The sequence below is a fragment of the Mustela putorius genome, unplaced genomic scaffold (assembly GCF_011764305.1).
Source record: "Mustela putorius furo isolate JIRA1106 unplaced genomic scaffold, ASM1176430v1.1 tig00003927_pilon_pilon_pilon, whole genome shotgun sequence".
NCBI classification, from domain to species: Eukaryota; Metazoa; Chordata; class Mammalia; order Carnivora; family Mustelidae; genus Mustela; species Mustela putorius.
In genome coordinates, this window is record NW_025422072.1 from 2,846,851 (window position 1) to 2,871,269 (window position 24,419).

The window sequence follows — 24,419 nt, forward strand, 5'->3', positions numbered from 1 at the left end:
CATGAAAGAGAGGAACCATGTAATTTTGAACCAAAAAGGGATTTACATGGGGCGTTATATCTTTTTTTTTTTCATACAACAGATGGCAAAAAACCCAGTTTGGAAATTAGGAATATCATCTTCAATGATAAATATTCAAGTACAAAGACAAAACAAAACAAACACACAAAATGTGATTCATTTCAAATTTATATCAGTCAACCCATTTGCAAATAGTAATTAATATGAGGATGTCAAGCAGTAAATGATCCCATAAATACTGCATTATCCTTTTTCCTCTAGTGATGAATCAATATTAACTGATTTCCTAAAATATATTAAGACAGAACCTGCTATAGAAGTCTAAGCAAAAGTAGTAAGATGTGTCTTAGTGGGCTTGTGGTGAATGTTTTAATGTCACTTCTGGGCTTCAATTTTTAAGATTAAGAATGGAAGAGGAATTTCAGTTTCTAACTTTCCATTCAGTTTTTAACAGTATTGGGCAGATGGTTTTGGGCATACCATAGGTGACCTGATCAATCCATGTGATAACTATCCTTGGCCCTTAGAGATTGCTAGAACATTAACAAACTGCCATGACAGTGCCTAAACCCTATCTCAGAATACACAGTTGAGTCTTTTACCATTTAGAACTGAAACACAATTACTATTAAGGATAAGTTGAGTATTTTCATTAGACAACATTGGTAAAGCACCTTACTGTAACATGGTTAGCAGTCAGCTATAAATGAACATGCAATCCTTCATGTATTTATTTTAGAATTGTTCGTTTTCTTTGACATGGTCTCAATCTCAATCTGTTGTGATTTTTCAATAGGAAAACTAAATTCACTACAACCTTATAAATAGTACTCTAGTCCTAGAGTTTTCTTAACCATGTCTAGACTCAAACATAGTGTCTTTTAGGTGAATATAGTCATATTCAAACATTTCCAAGATCTCATTTCCATTCTTTCCAAATTCCCCTTTCTCAGATTCTAGAGCCTGATTAAAATCTGTCCCAGAACAGACCAAAGAATATTTGTACAAAGGGAGATCAGTTACCTGAACAAATTAGTGACAGACTGTGAGTCTGGTTTTGGCCAGGTCTCTACTGGCCAATCCTTACTCCATCTGTCCAGTGAGCATATCCAGCTTCTGCCTACTAGATGGCTTATTCAATGGTTTGGGGGGCATTCAGCTAAGTGCCCATGTATAGTTTCTAGACTTCATGCATCCTCCTAAAAGATGACACTTCCAATGGTTGGCATATTCCCTCACCTTTATAGGGTCCTTTACTTCACTGGGGAGAACATGGAAGTCCAAGCTACTTTCCCTGGTCATCTCTAGGCCCACAATAAATACAAGCATGCACACATACATACATACAGAATTCCTACCACACAGGAGGAAACAGTAAAGAAAGAAAAAACCAAAACTGAATTCCCATCATGTTCATTTTGACTTTGCAAAAAACTGGGGAAGGAGAATTTTTTATGTTTTCTAATTTATTTTAACAGTTCCTAATCTCTCTACAGTCCTTTCATGATGTTATGGGAGTAGATGAAGAGGTCCTACAACCAGGTAAGTTCTAGCCAAGGAATTGGGTCCTATTTCCCCTTACTACTTGAAATCCTGAAATATCCAGTATACACATCCCTATGGGTAGGAATAGGAGAGACGAATGTGTCTTACTTTTGCTCTTCTTCTCTCCAGACTCCAACCCAATCTCAGTTTCCTAAACTCTCTTATCTTCCTAGCAGCAAATTCCAGCATATCTGTTCTGCCTCATGTTCAGCTGGGGAAGAAGAAAACCTGGACTAGGAGAATGAGGTGGTTTAATTTAGGAGCTGAAGAGTTTAGCCTCCATTGTTCTATCTCAGAGATGCCTCTCTAGCAATCCAGCCCACTCATCTTACAGTTGAAAGAGTAAAACTCTAAAGGAAAAGGAGGAAGGGAATCTTGATACACACCTCCTCCTACGGCAATCTATTATGTTAGGCTTTAGTCTTCTACTCCATATTTAGAAGCAGTTGCTGAGGCAAAAAGCACAGGGAGTACAAATTAAAAAGATATGGACCTGACCTGGGCCAAAATGTGGGACAGAGCACAAGCTTCTTCATCTCTGCTGCTTCCCCAATTCACTGAAATGACATAAATGTATTCTTTTCCTTTCCTTTAAAAAAAAATTTTTTTAATAAATTTTTAGACAGGGAGCACAAAGTCGGTGGGGGGGAGGTGGGCAGAGAGAGTGAGAGAATCTTAAGTAGGTTCAATGCTCTACATGGAGCCCAATGAGGTTCTCAATCTCACAACTCTGAGATCATGACCTGAGCCAAAATCAAGAGTCAGGAGCTTAACCAACTGAACCACCAAGATGCCCCTACATAAAATGTACTCTTATGACAAGACCCAAAGGCCAAGTAGAAATAGTGAGAATACAGATACAGATAGAATTAGATTGACTGAAAGAAAAACCAAAGTCTATAAAAGTGCCTTCAAAGAGAGGTGAGCATTGTTCTTTTTTAAGAAGTACTAAAAAACTTTCAGAGTCATGAAGGAAATGAAGCAGACAATTCTTGGTCAATAACATCCTCTCCTCCTCTGTAACTGAGAAGAGAGAAGTCCCCAAAGAATGTAACTGATCTGTGTGGGGAGAGTGCCTAGTATGGGATTTAGAGTTAAAGAAAGAATCAGAGTGCAGGTTAAAGGTGAGGTCTGGACTTCCATATATGATATGGGAGAAGCTTACACACAGGAGAGATAGTACCTTCCAACTGGGAGAGTTGTCAACCATCTGGTCTACCTGCTTGTTCAGTGCTTATGAATCTTAAGAAGCCTGACTATCTCCACCTCTATCTGGTATTGCAGACCCTGCAGTGAGCCTTTCCACCCAAAACAGAGTTGGAGGAGAGAAAATTTGCAATATATAGAGGATTCCTCTATGTCAGCTCTCTATCTACAAAAACAAAATAAAAATCCCACATTTTTCATCCATTAATATAAACTGACAACTGAGCTTCTCAAGACATTTGAAGAAAACCAATGGCAAAAAGAAAAATACTAGTAAATAGAAGTAGAATGACAGAATTTGGGTAAATGGAAATAATTAGGGTAAGAAAATAACTTCACATTTTTTCTAATTGTTTTCCTTTGGAAAATTTGATAACATATTGTATACACGAGAAAAAGAATAGGCTGCTATGCAGAAAAAATGAGTCAAAAAGAAAACATCCTTGGAAACCGAAGTTACAATTGCCTTAAAAAAAAATCAGAGGAACTGTTCAATAACAGAATGAAGATACTGAACACTTAATTAGTGATCTGGAAGATAAATAGCTAACATTGATTTATCATCCCCTAATAAGTCATTACCACCACACAATGTTCCGATAGTGTAGGTATTATTATTACAATCATGCTCATTTCACAGATGAAGAATCACAGACTATATGGAGATTGAGTAATTAGCCCAAGGTCACAGAATAGGTAAGTGGCAAATGGAATTCTAACTCTGGAGCCTTTGGTATGGAAAAAGATAAATATGTAGAAAGTAGCGAAAGAAAAGAGAGATGGGGAGATCCAGAAATCCCATCATCTATCTTATAGGCATGTTACAAAAGATGAGATAATGAAGAAGAAGAAAAAAAGAAGAAATTTTCACTGGGTTGCAGACAGATCAGTTTTTTAGCTACATGAGAACAACTTTTTGAAAAAGAAGATAGAAACAACTACTGGATGCAAACTCTACATCAAACATAAAGTCAATGAGAAATTCTAAACATTACAGAGGATTGAAATTATCATCTACTAAAGAACAAAAATCAGTCACATGCAATGCTGCATGGTTGGCGACTCCAAAGTTTATAGGAGAGAGAATTTAATCCTAGAAGTTTATTTCTAGGTAATTTCTCAATCAAATTAAAATGCAAAAAGAAGAGATCTTTGGATAGAAGCCAAATCATGTATGCCCTGTGCCAGAACTCTCCAGGGATTTCTCTTTCACTCCAAGTAATTCAGTTCTTAGAAAAGTCCACAAGGTTCTCTATATTTTGTATCTTGTTCTCATCTCTTAAGTCTCACTGTCACACCTCTCTGGTCATACTGGCTACCTTGTTGCCAGCACCTATAGCACTCCACCACCAGTCCTCTGCAGACCCTTTTCCAACAACTCTCTTCCCCAAATATCTACATGGCTTATTCTCTCACAACCGTTGAGGTCTAGACTTAAATGTTACCTTCTCAGTGATTCCTTCCCTAGGCACTCTATGTAAAATTATCTTTCCCTCACCTCTGTGCTATTAATATATTTTTCCAATTTTATCTTTCTCCACAGCTTATGTAGCATATTATAAATAATTTATCTTATTTATTATCTACCTCTATCCACTGGAATATTATTTACAGGAGGCTATAAATCTTTGTCTGTTTAGTTTACCGTTATATCACACAAAGCATCCAGATATATGCTCAACATATATTTGCTGAATGAATGTTGAACAATCTGCAAGAATATTACTAGAGAATTTCAGAGACAGAAAGTACAACCTTCCAAAACGGGCACGTGGCAATCGACTTAAGTTGTACTTATATAAAACAAGACTTTTAAACTTTACTTTATTGTTTAATCCCATATATATCACCTTCATTCTGTATTCAATGTATAAAAATATATAATGGTAGTTATCTTGTAATTTCTCAGACCAGTAAAGGTAGTCCATACTCTGAAAATTTAATCATTTCTATGTAGATCATAATAGCTCTTTAATCAGAAACCTAGAAAAATGATAAGCTTAAATATTAAGCGACACATTTCTCTGAAAATCACTATAGCGGAACCAAGCTGGTATCAAACATGTTTGAAACGTTTTAACAAAAACCTAACAAACAAGATAAAACAAAATGTTAGTGACCTCAAATGCAAAAACTCATGCCATGTAACAAGTCCTTTAATCCTTAAAAGTGCTTTGCCACCACAGAGACCTGGTGTTAGCAAATAGCATGAATACCTTTACTTGTAACAAAATGAAAGAATAATGAATTTTCCTGGACAAGTGGTTCCAAGACCACATCTTTAATTTTTAAATTATCTGCAGACTTCTGTAAAATTCATAAACCTCATACCCTACTTTGCGGAAAAGTAGAAGAATGAAACCTAAAGATTGCAAACCAAATATAAACAGATGTAAAAAGATAAATGATACACTTAGAGAAGAAAATGCATATTGAAAAAGTTTTCTTTTATTTCTATACCCAAGTGAAGTAAATAAATTATTAAACTAAACAGCCATTCATTCTACTGAACCACACAAGTAGCATCAGCAATCTATCTGCCAAGCACTCATCTTTATTACCTGTGTTTTAAAGGTCTAGCAAAACTTCAAGAAAAACTCTGATCTTCCATCAGAGTATCTTCCAATTATAATCACTATTATTTCTTCTTAAAAGCAGGGGGTTATTAGAGAAAAATAGGGCAAATTCTAGGACCTTCCCCTCCCCATCTCCAGCTTCTTGTCTGCTATCCTCAGTATCTGTGAGGTGTTTTATTTGCCCAATTTGTTAACCTGCATTGTTTTATCTAGTTGCTCATACCAATCCGGTGACACACATATCATCAGCCACACTTGAAAAGGTATAGAAGTTAAGGCTCAGGTAGAAGAGCATCTTGCCCAAGTCAGTTAGGATTTGAATCCAGGTCTTCTAATGTCAAAACCCACAATATTCTCATTCTCAAAAAGTGGTCTCTGGTGCTTGACTCTTGGAGACGATATACAATATTTCTCAAACTTGGGCTTGCATTAGAATCTCCTGGCAAACTGGCTAAAGGACAGACTGTCTGCTGATGGAGAAGGTCGAAGATGGGGCTCAAGGTGTGCATCTCTAACGTATTCCCAGGTGATGCTGATGCTGCTAATCCAGGAACCATACTCTGGGAATATACAATATTCACTGCAGTATACAAATACAAATGTTCTGGCCATTAACAAAATGATTCAGAGTTCCTGCTCCTATTTAGCAGATCTAATCCATGTGTAGTTTTCTCCATTTTGTTAATGGCAACTCCCTTCTACCAATAGCTCAAACCAAAGTCTTTGAAGTCACTGTTGAATCCCGTTTGTCTGCATACTCTAAATCTAATCTTTCTAACCATATCCAGAGTCCGACCACCTCTTACAACCTCTACCAACACCAACCTCATAGAGACACCGTCATCTCTCATCCAGATCACTGCGATGGACTCGTATTGGACCTCCCTGCTGATAGCCTTCCCGATCCACAGCCTACTGTCCACACAGTAGCTACCACATTTTATTATTTATTTTTAAGATTTATTTATTTATTTGACAGAGAGACACAGTGAGAGAGGGAACACAAGCAGGAAAAGTGGGAGAGGGAGAAGCAGGCTTTCTGCTGGCAGAGAACCTGATGCAGGGCTCGATCCCAGGTCCCAGGGCATCATGACCCAGCGGAAGGCAGTTGCTCAATGACTGAGCCACCCAGGGGCTTCTACCACATTTTAAACTGTGAGCTTATAGATCACTCTTCTGCTCAAAACGCTCACAGGATTCATTTCCTCAAAGCCACATCCTAAGTCTTTATAATGGTATGAGGCCCTATATAATGTGGGCCTTAGAGCTTTCTGAGCTTAGCTCCTGTGATGCCTTCTCCCTCACTGTGCTCCAGTGCCTGCACTTTCCCTTGGGCAAGCCTGGCACTCTCCTACTTCATGCCTTTTCCCCCAGCTCTCCCCCGCTGGCTGAAATCTTCTTTCTCCATATGGTCACATGAAGAAACTTTCTCACTTTCCTCCTCTTTGTTCAAATCTTCCATCTCAATGACAGCTATGCTGACCACATCTCACCACAAACCCCAACCATATCACCTCGCTCTTTCTGTTTTCTTCACAGCATGTATTAACTTCTGTAATGGAATTTGCTTATGTTTTTTATTTATTGTCTGTCTACCCACTTGAGAATTACATGCTCCAAGTGGACGCATATTTTGTTCACTGATGTATTCCAAATCCCTACTAATACTTCACACACAGTAGGCACAGATAAATATTTACTGACTGAATGAGCGAGTGAATTCCTTTTCACCTAGCATTTCATCCCAGTCTGATAAATCCATGCTAACGATCAGATCTTAGACTCAGCCATTCATCAATATTCTTTCTGAACTTTTTAGCTCAGCTAGATAAAGAAAACACAATTATCAATAATTGCTGACTTCTATGTAAATCAGAAATTTTCTATGACAGTGATTAACTAGCAGAAAGGCATGTGGACCCAAACTACTATTAATAACAAATGTCAGCTTTGAGAAATCTGCAATGCAAAGTACCAGTGTGTGTCCATTACAATAGCAGCTCTAATTCTTTCTGAATAGAATAAAATATGAACAAAAGTATAGCTTAACTCATATTATATTCTCTTAGGGCATATTTACCATATACTCTTCATTTCAAAGGGAAAAAAAAACAGTATTTAGAATACTGTTACCAAAAAAAATTTTTTTAATTATAGACCAATTGTGAAATTGATTATTAAATAATCACTTTCAACACTTTATACAGTAACACATTCTCACTTAAAATAAGCATATTCCTTACTGAGACATAAGCACACACTCTTTTGATAAAAAACAGTGGCTTATTTATGAGGTTCTGGTAGCACTCAGATACTGAACATCTGAGGCTGTCATCAGACTCCTGATGCCCTCTATTGCAGAGGCTGGTAATCTAAAATATGACATGTCCCAGAGCCCCTTGCAGCTAGGGTTCTGAATGTGACTTCAGTTTCACCGATTACATGCCCTCGATTGAGGGCTAATTTTAGAACTGAGGTGAATAAGAAAAGCAGCAGGGGACCAAGATGGGGAGTCTAAAACTTTCTCTTTCACATGCAACTTCTGGATGATGGCAATAGCAGCACTTAACCAGGTGCCGGCCACATTCTGGGTTAAGGCTTTGGGGGTCTCTTCTAGAAACTCAGCTCTGTCAATTCAGTAAAGCCACTTAATACCATATATTAACCTTGGTAGAATGAATTCTGTCTTAGCCATTTTGAGTCTGGCCAGTACAGAATCCCAAGTCTGATACTTAGTCACCAATGCACAAGTTAAAAGAAGGTTTTTGATCTCCACAGGGGTATACTATACCAGAATTACACCATGTTGGGAAGGATCTCAACGCTTATTTCATTCAACCTTCTCATTTAATAGGTAATGAAAGTGGGAGCCAGCTGTTTTCTCAATTCAACTGATGATAGAACCGTATCTAGACTCCAGGGGCCCCTGCCTGCTTGTGCAAAGTAATTCTCGCTAACTCACGTAGATCTGGGCCTAAACGTGTTAATCTTATTACACTGTTCCTTTGGTAACTTTGTGAAATGCATTTATTGGTAGAAGACTCAGAGAGAGAGAGAGAGAGGGAAAATGTGGTAATCAGATAACAATGCTGCACATATCTACACACTTTAAGCCAGTCATTCTAGAAATGAATGGTACAACTTTGCACTGTGCATACCAGCAATACCTACAATAAGCAGCAGTGAAGAGAAACTAGGCTCCTTAGAGACCACTGCTATTTATAATAAGCCCCCAAACTTAATTTTTAATCTAATTCAATAAAACGCATCATACTCAAACTCAAGGTAAGACAATAGTTAGAGGGCCCAGAAAATCTGTCTTGGGTATAAGCCTGCTGCCTTAAAGCTCAAGATAATGAAAAATTTTAAAATAAACTGTCCTTGATTCACCACTCTTAGTTCTGAACTTGTTGAGATAATTAAATTTTAAACTAATGTTTACTCCTGAAAAAATATTACCGATTGCCTACAAGAATTTGGCTTCCTGTAATATGGCTGTGCCATTACTTACTAGAGGGTGACAATTTAGAGCATACTACTATATCTTTTTCTATTTCGTCCTGCTTAAAGACAGAAAAAAATTATGCCCGCTAGCCTGAGAATTACAAAACTCTCAGGAATGTGTGTTCCAGTGAAATAACATACTTTATACTTTAGCAATGGATTATATACTTCAACATTAGTAGAAAATATAAATATAATGGAATTCTGTGCAGCCCTACCAACCCTTGTAGAAATATGTCTACTAACACAGAACTATATTAATGATACAATAAATTTTAAAAAGCAGGGCATAAAACAGTATGTAAAGCATAAACCCATTTTTGTAACTATATTCTCCCTATATCCAAAGCCAGTCCCACATGAATATCCATGCTAAATTGAAAGGTTTAAGAATATGCACAAACATAAATGGCAGGATTAAAAAATAATTTTTCTCCATACATTTTTTTAAAAATTTCATTCAGGAACGACATATTATTTCTGTAATAAGAAAAATATAGTTGGTGGGGTGGGGGGAACAGAGTTGGAAGTATCCGCTGGGTTTTGACTTTTGAAGTCAGCCTGGCCCAGCTGGAGGCGAGGGATAGCTAGGGAAGAGGCTGTACCGGGCCCACCAGCCAAGGGCCACTCTCCTAGCTAAGTCCCCCTGGACAGGCACTAATGAAGCATGCATATGAGGGAGGAACATTAGTAAGCACAGCATGCTTACTGTTGTAAAGTGCTTTCACAAAACTCTGCCCCAGGCAATAAGCCACCTGCCCAAGGACAGTCCTTTTGTTAATGAAAGTTTTCTCCTGAAAACCCTACACCATCTTAACTCTAGCAGTGTTAATCTTAAAGAAGTCACAACTGCTGCTTAATACTACAGCTTTCAGAAGCTCCATCTTCCTTCTTAATACCTCCTAGCGTGAGAAATTGCCTTCAGTTTTCACTGTAATCAGTGGAAATAATCAACCACAGTCCCTTATTTTCCTGATTCCTCCTTCAGCTTACATGGGGATCATCCAAGAAAATTTTATTTCTTGCAACTTTGGGCCTCGTCTGTGTCTTTTTCATAACTTTTGTGCCCAATAACTTTCAGGCCCATAGACCTATCAAAGCTGCAGGAAGCCTAAGGGCAGTTTCTTTAATTTTAATTTTGTGTCTTTAATGCATAAAAGGAGATTCAGGGGTAAAAGTAAGTGTGTGTGAGGTGTTATCTGAAAACCCTCCACGATGCTTAATATTATGTGTCAGCTTGGCTAGGCTATGGTATCAGTTGTTTGGTCAAACACTAGTCTAGATGTTTCTGTGAAGGTGTTTTGTGAATAGGATTAAAATTATCACCAGTTTTCTTCAATCAGACCATCCTTCATAATGTGGGTGGTCCTCATTTAATAGGTTAAGGGCCTTAAGAAAGAAAACTTGGGTTTCCTAGTAACAAGGAATTCTGCTTCAACATAGAAATCCTGGCTGGGAGTCCAATCTGATGGCCTGGCCTATGGGATTTTGGACTCAAAACTGCAAATCAACTCTTATTTGAATTCCGAGAACTACCCCCTTACCCAAAATCAAAACAGCAGTATGGTCATAAAAACAGATACATAGATAATGGAATAGAACAGAAAGGCCATAAATAAATCCACACACATATGGTCAATTAAATTACAACAAAGGAGCTAAGGTTACATTATGGGGAAAAGACAGTCTGTTCGATAAATGACGCTGGGAAAACTGGACAAATCATGAAAGAATGAAACTGGACCATGACCTTAATATACATAAAGATAAACTCAAAATGGATTAAAGAGTTGAATGTAAGACCAAGGGAAGCCATAACTTCTAGAAGAAAGCAGGTATTAAGCTCCTTGACATAGGTCTTGGCAATGATATTTGGATCTGACACTAAAAGCAAAGATAACCAAAGGGAACTAAACAATGGGACTACATCAAACTAAAAAGTTTCAGTACAGTAAAAAAAAACCGTAAACAAAATGAATAGGTAATATATGGAATGGGTGAAAAATATTTGCGAATCAAATATCTGCTAAGTTATTGTGAAAAATATATAAAGAAATCACATAACTAAATAACACACACACACACACACACAAACTGTTATTTAAAAAAATGCACAGAGGATCTGATTGGGCATCTTTGCAAAGAAGATACACAGACAGCCAATGGATCCATGAAAAGATGCTCATAACGACCAGTCATCAGGGAAATGCAAGTCAAAACCACCATGAGATATCCCCTCACACCTATGAGAATGAGTAGTTACACACACACACACACACACACACACACACACACACACAGAAGAAATAAAGAGCATTGATAAGAATGTAGAGAAAAGGGAACCCCTGTGCACTCTGTGCACTGTTGGTAGAAATGTAAACTGGTACAACCACTACAGAAAAAAGTAGAGAGTCCCTCAAAATCAAAAATAAAACTATCATATGATCCAGCAATTCCACTTCTGGGTATGTATCTGAAAAAAATGACAGAACTACCTTGAAAAGATATGTGAGCCCCCACATTCACTGCAGTATTATTTATAATAGCTAAGATATGAAAACAACATAAGAGTCCCTCAACAGATAAAGGGATAACGAAGATGTGGTATATTCCACATAATGGTATTTTTTTTCAGCCATAAAAAAATCTTGTCATTTGGAAAAATACGAATGGACCTTGAGGGCAATATTTTAAGTGAAATCAGTCAGGGAAAGACAAACACCCAATGATCTCACTTAGGAATCTAAAACAAACAAACAAAAACGAACTCATAACTACAAAAAACAGATTGGTAGTTGTTAGAAGATTGGTGGGGGTGGGATAAATGGGTGAAAGTGGTCAAAATGTACAAACTTCCAGCTGTAAAATAAATTACGGGGTTGTAAAACATGGTGACCACAATTAATAATATTGTATTGCACATTTGAAAGTTGCTAAAGAAAAAAAAAAAAGACTGGAACATCAACTCACCCTGAACTCCCAAACTTCATCCACGAGGACTGGGGCTTGCCAGCCACGTGGAATGAGGCTGACTCCTTCTGAAGGACGAGAATGTAGGCAGAGCGACTTCTGATTGTGGAGCACGCAGCTGTTTCCGGTCCCAGGACTCACCTGCCACTCCCATAGAATTCCCGAGATCAGGCTTCCTCTGGGACTGGGAGGAGTCTTGTCAGTGGCAGAGCCCAGGGCCCAATTCTGCCGGTTTCTGAGCTGCCCCTGACAACTCCTTCCAGCCATTCCTCTCCGCCCTCCTTCAGGAACTGCACTCACTCCGCCCATATAGCAAAAAAGCAAAGCAAACCAAACCAAACGAACAAACAAAAAAACACCTCCAAAACCCCACAAAAACAAACAACCCCCCCCAAACAAAACAAAACAAAACACCTCCCTCTCTTTCTCTCTCTCTCTTTCTCTTTCTTTCCTGCAGGTTTCCTATCGCTAAACTGGTAATAATAGCACTTGCCTAACCACTGTTGGAAGGATTTAAAAGTGAAGCATTTAGGACAGTGCCTGGGAGCACTCAGGAAGAAGTGGCTTTAAAAAAAAAAAAAAAAAAAAAGACGAGATTCATGTTGGGATGCTACTGGAACACTCCAATTTCCAACTTTCCTCCTAAAATGTCATTGTTTGGGCCCTTTCCTGTTGTAAGAACCAGAAATACTGCAGGGCTATACACCGGGAGCATAAGAGATCAAGTAACCAAAATCTCTGTTTTATCTTGCACTTGAAAGAGAGCCCTCAGGCTGTATAAATTTGACCACAGAGGCTGATTCAGGTGATGTGATTAATGTCTAAATCAGACCTAAAGTAATTGTTATTCAATTATTTGATACTGCAAAACATTATTAGGGAAAGTCATAAAGATAAAAATTATGCCTACTGCTGCTCACAAAAAGGCTTTGAATAAATCACTTCCCAGAAGCAAAATAATTGACTAATAGCCTCAATCATGTTTATTTTTCTCACATTTTCATGCCAGGAAGTATAACAAATAATATAGATTTCTGAACTTAGGTAATATGTTGCTATATTTAGTCATTTTATATAAATATTTATAATCTACTGAAATGAAAATTTGCTTTCTCAATTTACTTAGAGTTATAAAGGAACTGGAATTAGGCATTCTATTCTGGTTACTAATTATAACTTAATTTTGGTTTTGGGGGTTTATTTTTTTAGAACTTGAATCTCCATTAATTGGTCAAGTCACATAATAATTAGAAAAAAGTATTTCTCTGGGGAGTAATTGGAGGGGAATGCATATGTGAATGTGTACATGTGTATATTATGTGCAAAATATACATAGTGTAATGCACATGTAGATATGGGTATATAGATATGTATAATATCTAGATATCTATAATATATAGATATGTATAAGAAGAGCACTTATTTTCTTCATATATGAAGAAATATACTTGTGGTGCATACTTTTTCTCTACTGCTCTTATTTCTAGGGTCCTAGAGAATTTTAGAGACTACATTTCCCCAGCTTTTATTGAAAACTGGTAGGACACATGTTTGTTTGTTTGTTTAAAGATTTATCTATTTGAGAGAGACAGAGATAGAAAGCATGAGTAGGGATAGAGGCAGAAGGAGAGGAAGAAAGAATCCTCAAACAGATTCTTTCTCCATGATTCTGGGGATCATGGAGCCCCAGGTAGGGCTCCATCCCAATACTATGAGATCATGACCTGAGCCAAAAATCAATCGTGCCCCATCTGACTGAGCCACCCAGGCAACCTAGAATACCTGGTTTTGACTAAGTTTTGGCCAAAAGGAATTTGGGTGGAAGCAATATGAACAACTACCAAATCACATTTTATACTGTTTACTCTCCACTTATTTTCCTATTTCTACTGGCTGGGAAAGAGTTACTAGCAGAGCATTTGCCTTTGATCCCGAGATGAAAGCCAAACAAAGGATCACACAGTAGTACCAAGGGCGAAGAGGAGGTCCTCAGGTGACCGTGTAGGCTAGAACCACCTACCCTTCTTGATCTGCCTGCGTATTCACGGACTGTTAAGAGAAAAAGAAACCTCTTCCTTGTTTGCACCCCTGGATTTTTAGGTCTGTTGTTACAGCGGGTTACTCTACTCTCTATCACATATCCCATTAGCAATCAAGAGATTCCTTGTCCCAAATGGCTGAATAATTTCTGCCCATGAAAGTATTCCAAATCATTGGAATTATAATGATCTGATTACTTCATGTCAACTGAAAATGACCCATACCTCAACATACCCAGTATGCAACCCATCTGGACAATAATTCTTTCATAATTTCTATTAATACTATTGTAGAAAGGTTTTTGAACATGATGGGCTCATACGTGCTCAACTGTCCTGTTTCTTCTGCTTTTCACAAGTCTGAACTAAAATGACATTTTCATTAAAAAAGAGTTGTTTGCATCAATTACAATTATATTGGTTTCACGTCACATATACTCAAATGAGACAATTAGACAAACATGTTGAAGAACACAGTGTAGGTGCTAAAATGTGACTTGAGTAAGAGGATCTACAACACCAAGGGTATGTTTTTATTTTTCCTGTTTTTCCACATTGCTTTCCCATGTTGATACTTTTATATTAATGCTGGCTCCCCGAGGTCAAAAGATAGCTACAGGTAGAGACCAGGGCTATGTACTATCTTATCAAAAACACACACACACACACACACACACACAAACGGGATCTGTTGTTCTAGAAAAAGCCATGTAGTATGGTTTTATTGGACAGCCTCGGATCATATGTCTACCCCAAAACCTATTAGGTTGCCATGATTTAGGCCAGTCAACATATCCCATTGCTTTGGTAAGGAATGAGATCAAACTTAACACAAAACACACAGATTTATATGGAAGAATGAAATTTCCCCCAAAAAGCTGAGTGATTCTACCCAGGAGGAATGAAAATACATGCTGGGCAGGAAAACACCACATAATATATTTTAACCTCAGTTTATTTGGAAGATCCCTAAGTGATTCTGATACGCTTAAATGAGATACGATTGTAATAATGTTTCTATGTGAGGACCATCTTATATGTTGATAAAGGAAAACATCTTTATAACGCAACAGTATTCTACTAAAAACTAAGTCATCAGGAAAAAAAATCCACTTGATATTCTGAGTAATGATAAATATGTGTATTTTTTTTAAGATTCCTAAATGTGTTCTACTTCTGTGAAGTTGAACATTTCCACAAATGGAAAGCCTAATCATGCATATTCCACTGGGAATCTGAAGACCAAGATTCACAATGTTCACCATATGTAAGCTGAAGATAACAAATATCAATATTCAAAAGGTTGTTAATTTTCCTGCTTCCTCTATATACTGTTGGTGCTATCAACAGCCTGGAAATTATGTACCAATTGTTTATACTTTATCACTTTTGATAGGCTTTGTGTTATTACACAAAATAAATGGGTTCTTAAAATTATTGTTAATTTAAAAAATAATTTCTTATCTTCTATCATTTTAATCAGGAAAAGGGACAAGATAAGGATGAAATAGCTTTTGGGAGGAATGTTAAGGACTTGATCACATACTCATTACCAAAATAAATTTTATAACAATCAATGAGATTTCATCTACACAAGAGACTTTTAAACTTTATAACAAGTTCTGTTTTTTTCTACAGCAATTTCCTATCTCAATGATGATACCTTTTTAAAATTCTTTTTCAACAAAGTGAGGGTGATTAGGCAATCATAATTCCCCACTATTGTTAGGGATATTAAGTCCAAAATATGTCCTTCTTCCATCTTTAACTCAATACATGGCATGTTTTAATTTTATAGTAGGCATGGGGGACCTTCTGGACTTAGTACTACAGACTTGAAAATGTAGCAATAGTTCATCAGATTAAAGAAAAAAAAATAAAGAAGGCAATCAGGTGTCACTGAGTCACTTCTATTTTGAAAACATCATGGCTATTGGTTATTAACAATAGTGATAATGACAACTTAAGGCAGCGAAAATCTCTCGTAACTGTCTACACATCAATTGGCCTTAGAAATTAGACTTGCTACACTAAGTCCAGCAAATGGAAGTTAATCTTATCCCTCTGACCCCCACTGAATGATGGAAACAGAGTTCTGAATAGTCACTGGCCTGCCATCCCCAGTATAGAGTGGGAACAGGTGCTCTGCTATCAGACAACCTGGGATGAATTTCAACTCTTCACTTGCTACTTATGTAAAGTTGACCTCTATAAAGCACTGTTTTCTCATCTATAAAATAGGGCTAATAATACCTATCTCACAATTTGAGATTTAAATAAGATATTGAATGTAAAGCCCATAGCCATGCTTTCTTGTAATCAATATTACCTATTGTTATTGTTACCATTTTAAAAATTAACATATAATATTTGTTTCAGGGGTACAGGTCTGTGATTCATCAGTCTTACACAATTCATGGCACTCACCATAGCACGTACCCTCTTCAATGTCCATCACCAAGCCACCCTATCCTTCCCACCCACCATTATTACTATTTTTATTATTTACTCTTATTGAATTATATGGGGCCTAATAGAACAATATATTAAGGTATAAGGGAACAAGGAAAGAGAGTATTGACTTTATAACTCTCGTTACCACTGATTTTAGAAGCATATTCAAATACTAAGCAACATTAAAAGAACTTCTGCATCCTTCTTGAAGATACAAGAGACACTTCCTCTTCACCATTTATTTCACTAATGATAAATAATTTCAAAAGAAATCCAGTCTTGTCTAAAATATGTCATCAAACTGATTTTTGTTTGTTTGTTCATACGAAGAGAAACATTTCAAGCTTATAATCTTGGGACCACTACACTAGTAGTTTTTGTTAAAATAAAAATCAGATAATGTCACCCTCTAACTGACTGCCCTCCAGTGGCTTCCCAATGCACTCTGAACAAAATCGAAGCTTTCTGACATGGCCAAACAGTAGGGTACCTGAGCAGCCATGTGTGCCCAGGATAGTCTTTTGAGTTCAGATTCCTGTTCCTCCATAATGATCAGGGTCCCTTCCCTACGACCTTTACTCTTTAGTGGGTTTTCCAGGTCAGAATATAAGTTATTTAATCACTTTTCAAGTGAGAAGCAATTTATTTCCCATCCCACTCCCATCCATACCACATCATAAGCATTTCAAACCCCTGAGGGCACCAAAGTCTTTCCTGTCTGAAGGTCATCCACCCAGAACCCTCTTAGAAACCTCCAAATCTTTCTCAGGATGATTCTTACCAGTCATTCAGACCTTTGATTTTTATTTACTCAAAAAATCCTTTTTGGATTTCCCCAAACCAAATTTTGACCTCTACTCCACTCTTCTCTCTTTTAACATCTCATTATTTACCAGCTAGCCCTTACCACAATTTGACACTACACACACACACACACACACACACACACACACATCTTTCTCATCTCATCTCAACATGATAAGTTTGAAGAGGTTAGCTGTTTTGCATATGGTTTTTGAATTCTATCTCCTCCAAAACCATTGTATAAGCATTCTTATCCTAATTTCAGGACGAAATTCAAGAAAACAAGAAGCTTACCAGTTAGTTACAAGTTCATTCGACTTTATGTACCATAAATTTGCCTAGACCATGTTGATCTGATCGCTTATTTAAATACTCAGCCATTTTGCTCTACTCAACCACAGGGGGTAGAGAAATTATAATGTTAAAAAGAGGTCTCTTGGCCAAGGTTAGCAGTTTCAGGCCCCCCTAAAAGGAGGAAATTTTTTAGCCACAATGTTTCCCCAGGGGGAACTTACCAAAGATTATAAAAAGAAATTATTGGACTTGGAATTTGCCCCAAGTTCTTCAGTGCTACTCTTGCCAGCAAGACCAACTACCTCCATGGTACATTCTTTCCAAGGAGACTTTCAGACACTATTAGGGACAGTCCTTTGCCCATTCCTTGACATCAGGAGATTGATTAGCAACTTTTTTTTAAAAAAGATTTTATTTATTTATTTGTGAGAGAGAAAGAGAGTACAAGCAGAGGGAGGGGCAAGCAGAAGGAGAGGGAGTAGCAGACTCCCCGCTGAGCAAAGTCTGATATGAGACTCAGTCTCAGGACCCTGGAGTCATGACCTGAACCAAAGTCAGATGCTTAACTGACTAAGCCACTCAGACACCGTAACAACTACTTATTTAGTAACCCTCCTACCCACACCTCTGTGAGAGCAGCACCATCAGAACCCTCAAACCTTTCATCATCTAGCAACGCAGGAAAAAGGGACCCAGTCAGGAAAAGAGTGTTGCAGAAAGGGGGTGGGGAGAAGATTTTAAACAGGAGGGGAAAATCTAGAATGGGGACTCAAGATGATGGTGAAGATGAAAACAACTCTTGGAATGGGAATTCTAACAGATGTAGTGTGACAAGTACAGTGTGTGCAATAATCATTGTTTCTCTTATGATTTAATTCAACTAAAATTCTACCAGAGAAGGGGTGGAGAAAAAAATGTGGCCTGAAGCTAGAATTCACATTCTTTATCCAACTTACTCCATGATCCATGTAACTGAGACAGCTCAGTCTCTTCCTTCAGTTCCTCCTTGGCTTCTTCCTTGGCTGCCGCTTTTTAGCTCAGTGATATTTAAAATAATAATAATAATAATAAATAAGTATCAATATATTTTGTGACTGCTAATAATTCATACACTCTTGGTTGATTTCTCACAACAACAAAGCTACAATCTAAGAAGGGATATGAGAAGGAAAAACTGTTTATTCCTAGAACCCTATATAATACCTGGCTCATGGTAAAAACAATTAGTTGTTGTTAAATAAATGTTTTTCTTACATTATAATGTATGGTTAATGTGATATATCAAAATAATATATGTTGAAACTGATCTTTATATATGTATATATTTAGTCTACTAAGAAATAAACATCAGTTTTAGGAAACCTGGATTTTAGAGACTCTGGCTCATAAGGCAGAAATGTACTTAAGGTTTTTGCTATTAAAAAAAGTCTAATCAATAAGAAAAGCACACTTACACACACCATGTAATTTTCTTACAGAAGGTTAACAAAGATTAGTCATAGAGTCTATTGTTTTATTTAGAAAGAACATCAGAGATTTATTTAGAAATTCTTTGATGAAGATAATTATTGAACAGATTTATGTAGAAGAGTAGCATGAAGATCCTTGCTGAAGTAATAAACGTTTTAGAGACCAGAGTTTTGGGCCAGATTTATGTTCAAGTGTGCTAAGCTGACTACATAAAAATTGCTTCCATTTTGGTTTTTCATGACAGGAAATTTTTTCATGCTGAATATGTGCAGAATCCAGTTACACTATGATGATCCCTGAGTGGACGACTCAAAGCACATTTAAATGCTGAGGTGATGATCTGCCTTCAGTTATTTACCAATTCGGTTTGTCTTTTACATGGCCACTAGCACACTAGTTATCTCTCCATTACCAAATAGCACAGGCATGAACAAACAACTCACAATGGTTGTTCTCTCAGAAGCACAGGCCTTTACAACACAAGTACCTTGAGGAAAATGTCTTTCTAACTTCACAATACAGAATATAATTAAAACCTTGGAAAACTGCTGAATCTATTGAATTCTCCTGGCAAACACATGTTTCCAATGTTTCCAACCAAAGATGATCACTGAAATAAGCTGGTTGAAGAACCAAAACTTACTTAGATACTCTTGAGAAGGTGATATACTTCTTCTTGGGAAGGGGGAGGAAATGCAAACATATTTTCTCACGTTTTTAGTGCTAGTTGGGACAAAAAAAATAAGGCCCAATAGAAGTAGTATGTGGCAGAAGTACGACTTGAACCTACGCCTGTCAGGCTATGCACACCACTATCCATTAAATGCAATTTACACCTCTTTACAAGCACATGCTTGGAAGTGCATGGCTAGACAGGCATACCTCAGTCAAGTAACAGTGGCAAAATAATGTAAAAAGTGTAAAAATATGAAATGTAAAAAATGTTTAAATTTGTTCAAAAAATAACAAATTACCAAGTTTGATCATTAATTAAAAATAATATCCTTAGGTCATTATTATTTTTTGACACAATATTTAACTTTTTCAGATGCCTTTGGTTCAGGTAGTTGATTGAGGGAGGGAGAAAGCTTTTGGGAAAGTCTAATTCTTATTGTGATCATGGTAATCTGTGTTTCTTTTTTAAAATATGACTATTTCCATGCTTTCTAGATGAAGATCATTCTGTATTTATTAAATGATTTCATAGTATATTCGGCAACTAGGGAAAAATCAACTGTGTAGTCAAGAAAAGAAAAAAGGAAATGCGGTACATAATTTTCTGCAAACTAATCTGCAATGTTGCCAGGAAAACAAGTGCATGTTAGGAAGCTGATGAATGCTGAAGCCAACCTTAGATTATTTAGCAGCTGTGCTATGGGACACGCAGATCTGTTAGAAGATGACAATTCAGTATCCCAGTTGACCTGTTTTACCCTAACAATACCTTACCATGATAGGCTTGCAATAAGAGATTAAAAGAACATTATACTAAACTGACCCCTACACAACAAATAAAAGTACATATCGATTTCACAGTTAATTGTATGTGCACATATAGAGAGAGCAGTGGTTCTCAATTGGAGGTGATTTTGCCTCCCAGGGAATATTTGGCAATGACTTGAGATACTTTTTATTGTCATAATTAAGATGTTACTGGCTTTTAGTGAGTATAGCCCAGAGATGCTAATAAACATTCCTACAGTGCCACAGAAAAGCCTTGCACAAAAAAGAATTATCTAACCTAAAATGTTAGTGGTGTTGAGCTTGAGAAATCCTGATAAAACAATTTGCTGAGATGTTGATTTGTTTCTTGTTCTTATGTTTCTTCTTTCTCCATTCAATGAGGTCTCACCAGATCTCCCTAGTGCTAGACTGTGTCCAAATCTCGGTTCTGCCACTAACTAGCGGGGTGACCTTGGGCACCTTACTCAACTTGTCTTGTCCTCCTGTTCTCAGTCTTCTCATCCATAAGAGATCTCCACTATAAAGGTTATTTTGAATATTAAATCATTTTTCTTTTATAAAAGTCTAAACTCATAGAGAAGGAATAGAAGGCCTAATAGAATGCGGCCAGGAATGAGAGTAGGGTTAAGAAAAAGTGATGAACTCTGAGCCTAGACCAAAGAGTAAGAAAGATTACTCAAGAATAAGGAGGTAGAGGGCTTCATAGTTATGAGGAGAGCTCACTCACAGCACTGCTAGAAGGGAGCAGGAAGTTAAGGGAAGAGCTGCTTGGTACTTCAGTGCCCAGATCAACCACTGGGAAGGATGTCCATGCCCAGAGGGCAAAAGAAGTAGTAGAGAAACTGCTACTCATTTATGGTAGCCAGAGTGAAGTCAGGATCAGCAGAAGTCCCCAGATGTCCTCAGTAGATCCCTGAGACCCTTAGGGACTGGGATAAACAGAAGGACAGTCTGGGAAAAAGAAAAGAGTAGTATAATAACAGTTGACTGAATTTCCAGGGGACTCAGTAGGCTAGGGGGCTGGAGTCAGGTTACACTTAATTTTGAAAAAAATAAATGACGAGACATTTCTTGCAATCCAGAGTTGGCGGTACACAGACTACATCCACCATGTAACAATTCCTATATCACTTATTATACCTATTCATATTGATTAACTTCCTACTTCACTTATCTATGGCTCCATTCTCAAAAGTCATCTGACATGAACCACAACGCTAGAACAAATTCATTTTCCAAGTGTTATGAGAACCATAAAAGAATTATATACTGATTATGATTTGGAGTCTCCCAATAAGAAGGTATTCCAAAAGAAAAAATATCTTTTAGAAGAAATTAATAGGTAATGAAGTAGTAAAAGAGAATGTACATATTTGTTCAAATTTCTTTGAGGCAGGCCACAAATGACTTGTTTAAATATGAATTATTCCTGGAAATTTCCACAAAAGTGAATTACCAGAAAAGTGGAAAATAAAACAATGAAATATTAGATTATCAAGCAACTAGGTCTTTTACTGAAACAAATACTATGTTTTCAGTGTTATTCTTTGGTTCTTTACCACAAATGTGGCTGGTTAGGGTTTTCCCTATGCTTTCTTTATCATATTAAAGAAAAGGGCAGAACATTCTTCACATAATAATTTTATTATGTTTATACATTTTTTATCAAAAGGCTTCAAGAAATCTAATAAAACAAACAAAAAAACCCCAAACTAAAATTTAACTACTAGCAGAATTTATGCTCTGTCCTAGATCTTTAATAAATTAAAATATGATGTTTCAGGGAATCTAGGATACAAACAAAAAATTCCAACTTCATAACATATTATTATTCAGTGCCTGGCATATTCATGTATAATTTAAATATTAATGCCAGTGTCCATGAAAGCCTTGAGATTGTTAATTAGTTGGCTTATAAATTCCCCCACTGTCACCACCTGATAATTCTTAACACAAATGCTTCTGCCTTAATGTATGCCACTTTATAATTATAAAAATATTCTGCACAAACTCGCTTGATATCTAGATGACAAAGAGAGCTTTTCTGAGTGCAGATGAAAAAGGAGCCATGCAATCACCCTTCCTCAGAACTTAGCGGTTTTGCTACAGGATGAAACTAAGGATGGCACATATAGGAAAGATGGTTTAAAACCTTCAGGCCATTTTAAGAGAGGATTAAAGATTTTTTTTAAAAGATTTTATTTATTTATTAGAAAGAGGGAGAGATCACAAGGAGGCAGAGAGGCAGGCAGAGAGAAGAGAGGAAGCAAGCTCCCTGCTGAGCAGAGAGCCCAATGCAGGGCTTGATCCCAGGACCCTGAGATCATGACCTGAGCTGAAAGCAGAGGCTTAACCCACTGAGCCACCCAAGCACCCCATGATCAAAAATTTTTAAAAATTGGATAAAAGCCATTAATTTGTCATAATTAATAAATATCCAAAAGCTCATCAACAAATGAGATTTTCCCCTCCACCCCCCTTAACCAACAGATTAAGAAAATATAGTTAGGGGGACAGAAGGTTAGGACAATTGGCACACTACTTATAATGTGTATAATTAAATCTAGAAAAAATAACTTGTTTAATGTAGTCATCTAAGTGGAGCTACATAAAATAGTTTTTCAGCTACTCTGCTTAACAAAAACTAGCTTCTCTTGATACACTGGCATGGTCTACATTTCATTTCAGCAAATACTAGAACAATTTCATAGTTACAACCCATTTCTTTCAGCTGAATGAAACAGAATGTCAGTATACCAGAAACATTCGGACTCTCTAAAGTTCACTATAGCTGAATTTCATCTGTACGTGGCCCAACATGGGTTATGCCATCTTCCCCACAGAGGTCAGCAGCTTCTTTGTTAGCTTTTTGAGGACAACATCTGAGCACCGCGAAATTTTCATTTTGAGAATTACCATGGAAATGAGTTCATTCAAAGCATATTTTTCCTGTTGGTACTGTTGTCATGAGAACAAAATACACAGTATAACACAATGCTTTTTTTTCCCTCTTTAACAACAAAATTCAGTCGGAAAAGAACAGCAAAAGAATGAAATGAATTCTACTTTGGAGTCTGGTTGTCTATTCTCATGGACATATTCGAATCAATCTCAACATAAGAATGAGCTCCAGCATAAAAGGAAAAACTTCGGTGATAATTTATTCATGAGCCCACCCAGGAAGTGTATCAAAAAAAGGTTATGACTTCCTTTGAAAGAGGTCACTTCTATCTGAATTCTCATTACGGGTCCAATTTGTTCCATAAATCAGATGTGGCACCAGGTAGACTCTCTCCTATCAAGTAATTGTACAAAATCACTGAAGCTCAATTTTCCATTTGGGTTTCCCTAGTGTGCCTTTGTGGCCCCGCTGTTCACTCATCCACACTTTAACATCACCTAATAAGCATGGTGACATGAATGCTTCGGCTTCCTGTTAGCCCAGGGACCATGGCCTCAATCACAAGGCCAAACACCTCTCTAACACCAGGCATTAGGATGGCTGCTTCTTGAAAGCTAAAACACATTGTAGAAACAAGTTGGTGTTTCTTGAAAGGAGTTTCATATGTACATTTAAAGTGTACAAAAATACACATATTTGAAATATCGTTGCAGCCTTATCCTAAGACACTCACCATACTGACTTATTTAACCCCCAATAAAAATTTCAGGAAAAGTGTTACTTTGTTATTTGGTACCACTTTAGGTAGTTCACTACGGCAAATCCAAATTATTCCAATGTGAAGGCTTCAAACTGACTGACTATGCAAATTTTGTACTCAGTATTTTAAAAATGCAGTTTTTTTTTTTTAAGATTTTGTTTATTTATTTGACAGACAGAGAGCACAAGTAGGCAGAGAGCCAGGCAGAGAGAGAGGGGGAAACAGGCTTCTTACTGAGCAAAGAGCCCGATACGGGGCTCAATCCCAGGACCCTGGGATCATGACCAGGGCCGAAGGCAGAAGCTTTAACCCACTGAGCCATCCAGGCGCCCCTTAAGGTATCTTTTAAAGAAGTTTTAGCAACTAGAATAGTATCAGCGCCTGATCTTATTTGAAATTAGAAGCCAGTG

The 24,419-nt window shown here is 37.1% G+C and overlaps 1 protein-coding gene across 4 annotated transcripts in view; it reads right to left on the minus strand.

The window, feature by feature from the left end:
• The window catches only part of ADGRB3 (adhesion G protein-coupled receptor B3), a 726,064-nt gene that overhangs the window by 241,977 nt on the left and 459,668 nt on the right, over positions 1-24,419 (minus strand). The window lies entirely within an intron of this gene.